Source organism: Pogona vitticeps, chromosome 1 (assembly GCF_051106095.1).
Source record: "Pogona vitticeps strain Pit_001003342236 chromosome 1, PviZW2.1, whole genome shotgun sequence".
Taxonomy (NCBI): domain Eukaryota; kingdom Metazoa; phylum Chordata; class Lepidosauria; order Squamata; family Agamidae; genus Pogona; species Pogona vitticeps.
Window position 1 is genome coordinate 284,636,913 of NC_135783.1, and position 13,987 is coordinate 284,650,899.

The 13,987-nt window shown below is 41.4% G+C and overlaps 1 long non-coding RNA gene across 1 annotated transcript; it reads left to right on the forward strand.

Annotated features, from left to right (window-relative positions):
* Nucleotides 1–1,666: 1,666 nt before the first annotated feature.
* On the forward strand, nucleotides 1,667–7,020 carry LOC144586024 (uncharacterized). The gene is made up of 2 exons (XR_013540703.1): nucleotides 1,667–6,381; nucleotides 6,960–7,020. It is a non-coding gene; the product is annotated as an uncharacterized LOC144586024 (long non-coding RNA).
* Nucleotides 7,021–13,987: the final 6,967 nt, after the last annotated feature.

Consider the following 13,987-nt stretch of genomic DNA (forward strand, 5'->3'; position numbering starts at 1 on the left):
ACTGTGGCTGCATCCTGCTCCAAATACACCACATTTGTCTCCTGGGCCGATTCCATTCACTTATTGCACTGTCCAGCTGCACTGCTCCTACAATGTCTGGCTATGCTCGGTCCCAGCTGGTTGAAGGCATCGTCAACCTCCTCAGACCCCTCATTGACTACCAGTGATCAGGTTGCTTTTGAGGCAACTGTCTTAGATGATGCTTGCCTTTCTGCATCTAAAACAGCTATAAAAGACATAGACTATCTGCAAGTGCCTTCAGTTTGGCACACCTATGCCTCTTAGAATCCCTAGAATAATGACACGTCTGCTCATCCCCTGGCCCTGGGCAAACTTGAGCCACACGTTTGGCTTCCCAGGCCAAAATATTGGCTTGCACTACCTCCCAAATACTCCAACTCTCTTCATCTGAAGATGACCTGGGAGGGGAGACCTCCGGTGGAGCCTTGTGTTTTGCAAGCTGCTACCCTTTAATTTTACTCTGTCTCTTCTTGGGACCCAAAGTGGCTTTTGATACCCTTTGTGTGCACAGATTAGAACCCTCGTTAGGTAACTCAACTAACCTTAATTCTTCCGCTGCCTCCTTCCTATATCTCTAGATAAGGACACCATTGACTCAGTACTGAGACAATACTATTGAAGGTTATCCGCAACCTTGTTTTTTTTTTTTTAATTCTGGGTGGGAGGAGAGGTACCCCACCGCCTGGAATAAATTGAACAGCGACCTCTCTCAGTTGTTGTTGTTGTTATTATTATTATTATTATTATTATTATTATTATTATTATTATTATTATTATTATTATTATTATTATTATTATTATTATTATTATTATTATTATTATTATTATTATCATCATCATCATCATCATCATCATCATCATCATCATCCCCCACTCCAAGTAGTATTTTACTATTTTATTTCAACAATAATTCCTGCCTCAATCTCTTTTTCAGTCACACTCTCTCTTTTATTTATTTATTTTTAGTTTGTAATTATTTATTTATGTTTTCTGTTTTTATCTATCTATCTATCTATCTATCTATCTATCTATCTATCTATCTATCTATCTATCTATCTATCTATCTATCTATCTATCTATCTATCTATCTATCTATCTATCTATCTATCTATCTATCTATCTATCTATCTATCTATCTATCTATCTATCTATCTATCTATCTTTATTCTGTTCTCTCTCTCTCTCACTCCTTTTTTTATTATTATTGTTTTAATTGCATATGTGTTCCCTTAAGGGAGGGGGCTTGAGCCTGCTGCCTTCCCAAAGGGATTGGGACCCCTGTTTGTCGTTTTCCTGTCCCCCCTAATTAATACTCATGAGGCACAGCACTCCAATCCATGGCCTGCTGCTGCCCCTTAGCTGGGGTAGAACCCCTTAGTCCCACTGGCCCTATAACTCCCCCTCCCTCTTTGATTGCTAATACCTAAATTAATTAAAGCTATGTGAGAGCTAAAGATACAAGTCATGCCACTATCCTTCTAATTTGGTATATATGACTGCTATGGCCCAAGAAGTTTTTCCCATGACATGGAAAATGTGAGGTAAGATGCAGCCATGTTATACACATGCAGTCATACTGAGAATGGCTTCTGTGACAGTGCAGGAATTAAAGTCGAGTCTTGGTGCCACAACAGAAGTGGCAAGTAGTAAAGGAACAACATTCTTGTAATGAGTAAAGTGGTGGAAGTGGAAATGAGGAACCTAAGTTCAAAAATACTGTTTTCTTACTGCACTCTCCAGATGACAATTGTCCAGTAACTGTTCCCCAGTGTTCCATGTTGCTAACATAAAATGCAACTGAGCAACACCTCTAAAATGCAAGATGGAATGATTCTCCCCTTGGTTTGGTACTGGGAACCTGCCACAGCCACAATGAGGTGGTCTCAGGATTCAGAGTCACTGAGTCAGAATTGAAACAAGGGGAAAATTCCAAGCAAGCCACAGTATATGAAAAACATATTCTCAAATGATTAGAAGACTACTTTTTCTGATTAAGATTAACATGTGATCAGACTGTAAACATATTCTCAAAAGACCTGAGCTGACATGTTTTTTAAAAAATTTGAGAAAACCTTTTTTAACTGCTTTAGAAATCAGGTTGAACTGAGAAAACAGTAATCATATCCTAGATCTTTTGATCTTCAGACCATATACTGAGTACACTTTTTCAGAGTAGCCTTAAGGGCTTTACATATTAGATTCTAGAGGTCAATGTACAGAAAATCAAAATGACATGAGTATCTCTCTCTCTTTGTGTTTCCTTTCCCATTTGTATAAGTACCTGAAGGCCAGGATGTAAGTATTTTAAAGTAGGATGAAAACAGAAAACAAGGCAATGGCTTTTATCTATGGGAATTGTTTCAGCAAAGTTACATGGAGTCTTTTGAAAGTCAAGGTTATAAGCATTTCAGTTAAGATTACAAAATTGAGGTTTTGCAAAGCCCTGGTTGTTCATCCATAGTATAACATTTAACTTGGATGATACACATATTTATGCATATTGGCAAGCTGCCTAATGCATGCATGCATTTGTGGGTGAATTGGTTTATGAGGTAAACATTGCTATCTTGGACCATTTAAAGGAATGGAATTATAAGTGGTTTTCAGTGCTGCTGTAAACAATGCTTAATTCTTTCCAACCCTTGGGTCTGCTTTCAAAAATCATCACTCACTTGCTTTCAAATAATACGTTTTCAGAAAAGCTTCAGAAATTACTTTGAAGCATCTAATAGGGCAAAGACAAAGCAAGGTCATTTCTGCCATTATTACTATTATTATTATTTCTGTCATTATTACGTGTATATGCAATGTGAGCTAAAGGTTAGATCCTAAGAAAGAGTGGTCCTGGGACACAGTCACAGTAGGGTTTTTTTTCTCAACCATTCCTCTCATTAGGACCAATATCTATGGCATTGTAGTGTGTTACATATAGTATTTTGATTCCTTAGATGCCACTCCTTTTGCCTCCATGACACCTTTAATGCTCTTCCAGGTCTCATGACAACTGGAGCAGATTTTGAGGCAGTACTGTGGATGAGACCCAGCTCTATCTCTCCTTCCACCCCTCTGCAGAGGATGGTGTTCTGTCCCTTGCCTGGACACCATGGTGGGTGAGGGTTAATAGAATGAGGCTGAACCTGTACAATACAGAAGTCCTACGGGTGGGTGACCCTTGTGTTTGGAGATTGGGTGCTTCCCTCTCCTTCAAGGGGACTCTCTCCACTAAGGATGAGGTTTGCAGCTTGGGCATACTTCTGGACCCAGTGCTATCAATGGAGTCCCAGATAGTGTCTTTGGTTCGCTCTGCCTATTTTCATCTAAGGCAGCCAGACTATTGAGTAGTGTAAAGAAATACCAATATATTTCCCCTTTCTGGGTGCTCTGTACTAGTAACCTGTTCAGTTCTGTGGCATTTTTAAGGTGATGGTGCTAACTTACAAAACTCTAAACAGTTTGGGACCATGATACCTGGAAGAATGCCTTCTCCCAACAATATCTTCCCTTCCTGCATAGGGTTGCCAGATACATGTGTACGAAAAGGAGGACATAGAAAGCCAAAAAGGAAGACAAAGGAGGACATATTGGGGAGGCTCTGTGCATGGGGTGGGGTGGGGTGCATGTCACTTTTAGAATTAGGTATTGGGGAAAATAGCTGTTTGATCATGGGGCAATACCATAATCATTCAAGGTCAAGACTGGGAAAGTTACATTTTTTGGACTACAAAACTCAGAATCCACTGGCCACTCTGTTTTTGTGTTTTAAAAAATGTTTAAAAATAAAAACAAAACAAAACAAATCTACATATACACTTACTGGGCTCCCAGGACCAATGGAGACAATCTATTCCTTCTTTTAATGGAGACCCATCCCCCTTGTTTTATTTATTGATTTTTTATTTTAATAAAAGCATAATAAAGTGAAATAAAAAGTTTAAAAAGTTGTGTGACAGATTTGAAACATTTTATGAAAACCAGGAAAGAAAACAGAAGGCGTGGATTTCTCTTAGCTTGAGAAATGCAAAGGGTGGAGAAAATGGATTTGCAGGCGTGTGTGCGTGCGTGTGCACGTGCGCGTGCGCACACACAAAGCCATTTTCTCCACCCTTTGCAATTTCTCAAGCTGAGAGAAATCCGCTTGTGTGTGTATGTATGTGTTCCAGCTCCCACAAGCATAGGGGATAACTCTGCATATGCTCCTGAACCTGGAAACACACTCTGCACATGCCCCAGGGTTGGGGGGGTCAGGGCAGAAGGGGGGGATAAAAGTCCCTCCTGTTCCCTGGCTTTAGGAGGAAGGAGGGACCGGCCCAACCCCTATTTCCCTGGCTTTGAACCACCACCACCCGAAACCCCAGAACAGCTTCCCCTCCAGCAGGCAAGCAAGTGCACTCACTTCCCTCCTGTCCAGGTTTCCATCCAGCTCTCTTGCACCTTCCTGGCTTATTCAGCTCCCAGGCAGAAGCAGCCATCCACAAGCCCGGGATAGATTGCCCGGGGCTAGAACAGCCCTAATCTATCAAGCCGCCTTATCTCCCTCTGATCTCTCTGCAAGAACCAGAAGATTTACAAGTGCCCCAATCAAGGAAGTAACAGGGAGAGGTTCGGCTGCAGGGGGTGGGGTGGAGATACAAAAGCTGGACATTTTGGAGTTTTTTAGCTTTGCCTGCCAGATGGAGGACATGCTCCTCAAAAGTAGGACATGTCCTCCTTTTGCTGGATGTCTGGCAACCCTATTCCTGCATGATCTTCCCAGGCCAGGTGGTTGAGAGTATTGACCCTGAGAGAGGCCCAGAAAGAGAAGACTAGAAGATGGGCCTTCTTAGCAGTCGGTCCCCAATTCTGGAACAACTTCCCACCTGAAATCCACTTGGCCCCTTCACTGGGAACTTTTAAACAATTTCTAAAAACATGGGTTTTTAGATAGGCCTTTCCAGACCTTTTAAGAGCTTAAAAGAGTGGTTTTAACATTTATACTATAAGTCCTGCCACCTTGCTCCCATATAATTTTAATTATTTTCAGTTAAATTTGTTGGTATGTATGTGTTTCATTTTGATTCTATAATAATTATGTTTATTGTTTTAAATTCTGGTTTGATGGTATATTTGTTTAATGTGTAAACCACCCACAGTAGCCTTGGCAACCAGATGGGTGGTATAAAAGTCAAACAAACAAAGAAAGAAGCAAACACATACAACTATAACAAATGAGAAGGATGGACAAAGTTTATGAGAAAAAAAGGATTTGTCTTTCTTTGTAATTTTTCTGGGTAGTAGGATGTGCATCTTTCTCCTAAATGAGAAGGAATAGGAAAAGGTATGAAAATTAACTTGACAGTAGTGTGACATCTTCCATTATTGTTCTTCTTGTGGAGATCCGTCTCCAGAAGAGCATATTTTGATTTTTAAAGGTTGAGAAATATCTGGCTACCATACAAACTTTTTTCTTTAATTTTTCTTTTTCAGTAAAATCCAAAATTCAGCACTTCACTTGAAAGAGAAAGAGAAATTCATCTTTTTCTGTCTCTTTCAACAGAAAGAAAATCCCATTTATCTAACTGATCTTAGTAAAAGAGAAGGAAGATTTTCCTGCATGACAGGATTCCTTGTGAATCACAAAGATGCACGGGGGGGGGGGGAGTTCTGAAGGAGGCTGTTTCCATATATTCTAATGGGCACGAACTCACCTGCCCATGCACCTTTGTGGGTCTCAGGGAATCCTTGCAACTCCCACTGTGCAATGGGGTGCTCTTCTTACCGTCTGAAAAAAGAGCCACGAGAATGACATGGAGTAGAGAGGAGAGCTCTAATTCTTCAGTTTTTTTGGGGGGGGGGGCTTTCACTCCCATACGTTGGGTCTTTTTAAGGAGGAATGTGGGATAAAAATATTTGAAATAAATAAATAAATGACTTTGCCTTGTGGGTTCTGGCTGAATTATAGGAGTTAAGGTCCTGGGGTTTGAAAAGTCCCATTCCCCGAACTGCAGTTCCCAATCTTGGGTCCCCAGATGTTCTTGGACTATAAGTCTCATAATCCTTCCTCACTAGTTGTGCTTGCCAGGATTTCTGGGAGTTGTAGTCCAAGAACATCTGGGCACCCAAGGTTGGGAAACACTGCCCTAGAAGCAATCTCACACACAAAAACCAAAAGTTCCTTCTGAAATATTTACAGAGATAAGTGGGGTTGCTAGGGCAGAAATCCATGGGGTTGCAGCATGGATATAGACGGAAAAAACACTATATTTCTTTTTTTCTTTTTAATCAGGGCTTGTGCCAGAAAATATCTTGATAGGTTGTGCTTAAGAAGACACTGACTGGATTCTGGACTGTGAAGATAAGCTCTGGATAACATCTCACTTTGAGGTACACCATCAAAGGGATCCAGCTTTTACAAAGGTCAATCTTTGCTATTTAGGACAAAATATCTTAGCACTTGGAACAGCTTTGCCATTTGAAAACTATACGATGGCTTCCTATCTGCTCAATTGCAGGCTCTTTTACTCCAGTACTTTCGCAATTTGCTCCTTTTCAAGCACATTTTTTTTCATCAGCATCCCATCTCATCTCTTAAGATCAAACCTTCTCTAGTGACCCATATCCCAAAGCCCATCTCTCCCATCAGCTCCATCTCAGCACCTGCTCTTTAGCTTCAGTAGCAAATTGATTTCTCACATGCTTTTCTGATCCACAAACCATGCAAAATTCTTTGAAGGCTTTAAAGTTAGATGTTAAGGAGTCTGAATTAAACTGAAGTTCCACTTCAGGAAAAGACATACAGAGAGAGAAAGTGGGGGTGAAGGGAAAGAAACATTTATAGCTACTGATGGACTAGTGTCTACAGTTCTTTGCTTCCCATTTATTATACTTGCTTGGAAATCTTAAGCATGGTTAAACTATATTACATATTCAAATTTTCTTTTGTGCTTTCATCACACTGTTAGGGAGAATGAAAAGAAAAGAATGAAAAGATCAGCTTTCATCTGGTCAAGCTAACTTTCCATGGCACTCAGACAAAGGTAGGAAATGACTCCCACCTTGCAATATTTGTCTTTGAAAGAATTTTTTTAAACTAAATCAGGCAGTGTTAGGATAATGAATTGGCTGATAAAGGAAAATAAGAGCCAATTGTCATTTGATGCCTTAAAATAATAATTTTGATACTTTAAAAATAATAATTTTAATGTGTTTGTGTACAGCAGATGCTTATGCCATAATAAATTTGTGTCATGGGACTTCATATATTGTTGAAACTGGTATCATAGATTAATGTAGTTCTGGGTGAGGATGAAGTGAATTAATTGAACATAGACAGATATGGAGTACAGTGGAATCTGCTGAAGGCAGCAGTCAGTTTTCTAGCTATAAAGTTCAAAAATTAGCTGCAGCTATATTACATGTGATTCTCAGTGTGCTGTAGTGGGTAGAGCCTCTGGAAACCAGAGTTCGAATCCCCACTCAGCCATGGAAACTGATTGGGGGAGTGGGCCTGGTAAAATCACTTCTTAAATATCTCACTTACCTTGAAAGCCCTATTAGGGTCACTATAAGTCAGTTCCAACTTGATGGCACAGAACACACACACACACACACACACACACACACACACACACACACACACACACACACACACACACACATTCTTTACTGCTCAATCTCCATGTAAAATATATCATACAGAAAGCTAGACTATCTTTGGATAAAGGAGGACTGAAAATTGGTGGAAGAAACATCAATTATTTAAGATATGCAGATGACACCATTTGTCATGATGATGGGATATGTAGTCAGAGAAATGTAAGATGGACTCAGACAGGTTCTGTGTGAAGATGATTTGAGAGACATTGGAATGAGTTTTTTTTTAGTGCCATGAGAGTGTTTTTCTGAAGACCGTTACAGCCTGGTTCGAGATAGCGCTGAAGGTCGAACTGAGAATCCGTGGAAGACTTAACATTCCGAGCTAATTGGAGAAGAGATAACACACCTGGACTCTCATGGGAATCAAGGGAGGAAGAAGGTGGTACAGCATCTCGAGGCTAACTGGATAACAGCCAGAATTGTCAAAAAGAAGGGAGGAGTTAGAGAAGGTAGAAAAATGGACGATTATGTGGGTTATGTGAAAGTAGCTGAATGGAGATTCGAGCATTGTTCTGATCTGGATTCGATTCCATTAAGGAGAGCGGATGTAAGTAAAGGAGAAAGAAGAAGGTGGAGCTCGCCCACTATAGCCCACCTTAGCCTAGCTTATTAGTGTTTATTATTTTAATGGGAAATAGTTATTTTATTTAACTGCAATGATCTTTGAATGTGTTCTTTATGCTAAAGCTTGTGCAATATAAACCTATTCTAATGAGACTCTATTTTTCTAATAAAAATAATTATAAAAATTCTTACAAAAGGACTGGTGTCTTGAACAGCAGGGTCTGCCTAAACTCAGGAGGATGGAGAGGGCCACAAACTACCTATATTTGAGAGTCGTACCTAACTGAGCTGTTGTTAGTTCTAATGAATCATAAAGCCCATGTGTCCGTACTTGCATAGTACTGGACAAAAGTAAAGTGTTCTTTTAAGGTCAGACTTGTTGAAAAGGCTTATGCAATGCACTGCTGAGGTTGGGACTTGCCCAGGACTTAGGCAAGGCGGTGGTAAGTAAGCCGCCTGTTGAGCTCTCTGACCGAGTGCAACTTGCCCCTTAGGGGGATCTGGTGCACCACACCATCTTACAGACAGAAAGCAGCAATTACATGAAATGATTTTTTTTAGTGAAAGTAAAAGAAGAAAGTGCCAAAGAAGGAGTGAAGTTGAAAATTAAGAACACATCCATCATGACAATGGAAGAACTATACAGCTTTGACACTGGCAATGAAGAAACTGAAATAGTTTGAGACTTTGTATTCCTTCGTCCAGTCATCAATCCAAATGGAGACTGCAGCCAAGAAATCAGAAGACTGAGACTCGGAAGGGGAGCAATGTAGGAATTAGAAAAGATCATCAAGTGTATGGATGTGTCACTGGAAATCAACACCAGGATCATCCGCACTCTTGTATTTCTAGTCATCATGTATGGGCGAGAAAGCTGGACAGTACAAAAAAGCTATCAGGAAAAACTGGATGCATTTGAAATATGGGGCTGAAGGAGAGCTTTGCAGATACTCTGGACTGCAGCAAAGATGAACAAGTGGTCCTAAATCAAATCAAACCTGGACTATCTCTAGACGCAAAAATGTCAAAACTGAGGCTGTCCTACTTTGGGCAAAATTTTCTGGAAAAGACAATGCTGGGAAAATGTGAAGTCAACAGGAAAAGAAGAAGACCAAATACGAGGTGGACTGAGTCCCTAAAGGGTGCCACAGGCTTAAGTTTGCAAAAGCTAAGCAGGGCTGTTGAGGACAGGAAAATTTGTAGATTTGTCATTCACAGGGTCACCATACGTTGGATGCAACTTGGCAGCACATGGCAACAACAAAATATATACTGGTCATGGAACATGCCAGTTTTACAAATATACTGGTTTTGTATCATTTTAAGTATTGTGGGTTTCCACAAAGAATCAGATAACTTATTTATTATGGTAAAAAGACATTTGTGTTATCTTATCTTGCTGCATCAAATCATCTTTTTCAGAACTCCACAGAGAAAATCAATCACTGTTATGTTCACTTCAGTGCATAATACAGATTCATTTTCTTACTAAAATATTTCAGAATACTACAAAAGAGTGAATAGCATTGTGTTCACTTGTGCCTTCTGTGTACTGTCATTTATGGTTCCTCCAGGGGCTGACTGGAATCAGGACAGAGATTCCAAAGAAAATGAATGCCTTTTGTGGGATAGGTCCTGCTCCCCTACTGATGAGAGTGGACTTTCCACCTCCCCATGAGTAAGGGCAAGATCCCCAACTCATGGTTCACCTGGGCACTGGGCAGTGAAACAGATGATGCCATAGAGGCCACATGCATGGAAAGGGAGGCTTGGAGATTAAAGGAGGACAACAAGGGAGAAGAGGAAGACCACTGGGCAGACAACATCAAGTGGGAAGTGTTCAAGGCCCAAGATGTAGCCAGAATGCTCAAAGACCAGTTGAGAGATGATTTGTCACTGGGATCCCGACACCAGGTGTTTGGAGGAATTCTTTGTGTGGCTGGAGGAAGCAGCTCGATACACTGAGATGAGGCGAGATAGTGGAAGGTGAGGTGACTGAAGAACCATCATAGAGCATGCTAGTACTAGAGGAAGCAGCCGGGACAAGCCACCCTATCACCAGGAGCCTGAGGGTGGTATTCCCAGAGCCAGCCAGATGGTCCTCCTGCTCCTATCCAGCCTTGTTATGGGGATGAGCTCAGCCATATTCTCATAGACTTTGGCCAAGCCCCCAAGGAGGAGTACCACATATATGAGACAGCTACTACTAGTGGTAATTACAAAGGAGTAGCTGGGAAGGCTACTCTTCTCCAGGGACAATTGAGTGCCTTTATTCAACACTCCTGTTGTGGCACCCTCTGTTTGGCACACTTGAGGAATATTTTGAAGCTGGTGGAGAAGGCGAGGATACACTCCTCCTGGCAATAGAAGCTCTGGCGAACTGGTCCCAGTGACCTGAACTATTTGGGCATGCAGTTAACTCCCCGGCACCCATAAAATTATCTAAGGTGTGCTTATAATTTCCTGTATTTCAATTAACATTTTTTGGTGTCTTAATGAAAGGTGACAAGAGGGCTGCTCACAGCCTTCCAATAGTTATTGGATGAACAGAGGAACAACAGTATGTATGAACTCCTGGTGGGGTCAGGAACACTGCCTGGTGCCTTGCTCCTTGTCAGAGCTGGATAAAGTTATTTTGCTATCTGAAGTGAAGGGCAAGATGATACCCCATCCCTGGCCTACTTTCAAAAGCTTACTTTTCTGGCCATTGAATTTGGATTGGAAGTCTAATCTTCCCCCAACAATGGGGTTGGGATTAACATATCTGCACCACAGATAAGGCTAATTCAAAGGGGCTAGGGCGAGTTGCATGTCATACACAACTCCGCTGTTCAGTAGAGAGAACAGACAGAGTTCAAGAAGAGCAACTGGGAGATAAATTTACAACTTCTGAACATATGCCGCCTGTGATAGAAAACAGTGCATGACAAGATCACCCTGTTTTCAGGCACTCTGAGACTGCTCTTAAAGCAGTAAATCAAAAGTATTTTGTTATCCTTTATAAGGTGGTCTTAAGTACACAGCATGCTTGAGACTATACTTCAGGTTCCTGATTTTATGTCATTCTTTCAGGATTGCTGGTAATAAATGCTGTAAAGACTGCATGGGGCAGAATCTGGTAGGAGCATCTCCTTAGAGACTTCCACCTACAGGATGCTCCCTCATTACACTCAGAGAATGTTCCCACCAGTGGAAGGGGGAAACAATATTTGGAAGTAATTCACGCACCATGATAAAATATTGTCCTACAAAAGGCCTGTAATGCTTTGACTACATTTTTAGGGAGTCAAATGTAGTAAACAGTAAACATCACTTTCCTCTTCTGCCAGTACAGTCCTTCTCTGGATCAGATGCTTTACATGGATGGAAGCAGCCTTGCCATTGATGTAGTGCAGAATCACAGGCCATGTTAGCTGGTGTATTCTGGAAATTGTAGGTGCTTTCTCCCTCTCCAAAGTTGTACTGTGTCAGTATGCACATATTTGAGCTAAATTTTTATAACCCAAGGCAGCAACAAATAAATATAATTCCAAAGGAAAGTTTAGGCATACGTGGTGAGATGTGGGAAGTGCAAAACACACAGTAAAAGGATGGATTTTTGATCAGACTTTATAGTTGCAGTAACATCTTCAATTAAGCTATTTTGACTGATAGATCTGATAAAATTGCCAGGGGGGGTGACAGGAGGAATAATAAGCAATTTGCAGTCTTAGGAAATAAAGTGTGACTCTCACTGACAAGTCTCCAAAGCCTGAACTGGACAAACAGTTCATTATTTAATGGTTGTTGTGGGTTTTACAGGCTCTTTGGCCGTGTTCTGAAGGTTGTTCTTCCTAATGTTTCGTCAGTCTCTGTGGCTGGCATCTTCAGAGGACAGCACAAAAGAGCCCAAAAAACCCACAACAACCATTAGATCATGGCCGTGAAAGCCTTTGTGAATACAACTTTATTATTTAACTTATTGAAGACTAGTTGCTGTTGTTTAGTCATTTAGTCGTGTCCGACTCTTCATGACCCCATGGACCAGAGCATGCCAGGCCCTCCTGTCTTCCACTGACTCCCAGAGTTGGATCAAATTCATGTTGGTAGCTTTGATGACACTGTCCAACCATCTTGTCCTCTGTCGTCCCCTTCTCCTCTTGCTTTCACACTTTCCTAACATCAGGGACTTTTCCAGGGAGTCTTCTCTTCTCATGAGATGACCAAAGTATTGGAGCCTCGGCTTCAGGATCTGTCCTTCCAGTGAGCACTCGGGGTTGATTTCCTTCAAAATAGGTAGATTTTATCTCCTTGCAATCCAGGGGACTCTCAAGAGCCTCCTCCAGCACCACAATTCAAAAGCATAAATTCTTCGGCAGTCAGCTTTCTTTATGGTCCAGCTCTCACTTCTGTACATACTACAAGAAAAACCATAGCTTTGACTATGTGGACTTTTGTTGGCAAGGTGATGTCTCTGCTTTTTAAGATGCAGTTGAGTTTTGTCATCGCTTTCCTCCCAAGAAGAAGGCGTCTTTTAATTTCAGGGCTGCTGTCACCATCCGCAGTGATCATGGAGCCCAAGAAAGTAGTATCTGTCACTGCCTCCATATCTTCCCCTTCTATTTCCCAGGAGATGATGGGACCAGTGGCCATGATATTAGTTTTTTTGATGTTGAGCTTCAGATTGTTTTTTGCACTCTCCTCTTTCACCCTCATTAAGAGGTTCCTTAATTCCTCCTCAATATCTGCCATCAGAGTGGTATCATCTGCATATCGGAGGTTGTTGATATTTCTTCCGGCAATCTTAATTCTGGTTTGGGATTCCTCCAGTCCGGCCTTTTGCATGATGTACTCTGCTGATAAGTTAAATAAGCTGGGGGACAATCATACTCCTTTCCCAATTTTGAACCAATCCGTTGTTCCCTATCCAGTTCTAACTGTTGCTTCCTGTCCCACATATAGGCTTCTCAGGAGAAAGATAAGGTGGTGAGGCACTCCCATTTCTTTAAGGACTTGCCATAGTTTGCTGTGGTCCACACAGTCAAAAGCTTTTGCATAGTCAATGAATCAGAAGTAGATGTTTTTCTGGAACTCTCTGGCTTTCTCCATAATCCAGCGCATGTTAGCAATTTGGTCTCTAGTTCCTCTGCCCCTTCGAAATCCAGCTTGTACTTCTGGGAATTCTCGGTGCACATACTGCTGAAGCCTACCTTGTAGGATTTTGAGCATGACCTTGCTAGTGTGTGAAATGAGTGCAATTCCACTTCATTAGCTCTGGAGCTACTTGTATTTGTCCTCTGCTCTTCCTCAGTAACATGTTGGACGCCTTCCGACCTGGGGGCCCCATCTTCCAGCGTCATATCTTTTAGCCTTTTGTTTCTGTTCATGGGGTATTCTTGGCAAAGATACTGGAGTGGCTTACCAATTCCTACTCCAGGTGGATTGCGTTTAGTTGGAACTCTCCATTATGACCTGTCCATCTTGGTTGTCCCTGCATGGCATAGCCCATAACTTCTCTGACTTATTCAAGCCCCTTTGCCACAACAAGGCAGCAATCCATGAAGGGGATTGAAGACTAGTAAGAATCTCCAAATAGAGGAGCTTTCTGTTCACAATGTCAAGTACAGGGCCAATTATATAATGACATTCAAGATGAAGGGTTTTAACCCAGTCCTTTACAGTGGTAATCTATAGAAAGCCGCATCCCTCTTTTCTTTATTCAACAGTAACCAGGTAACCACCACTAAACATTATCCACTATTTAGAGCAACACTGTAAGCAGATAATTGTT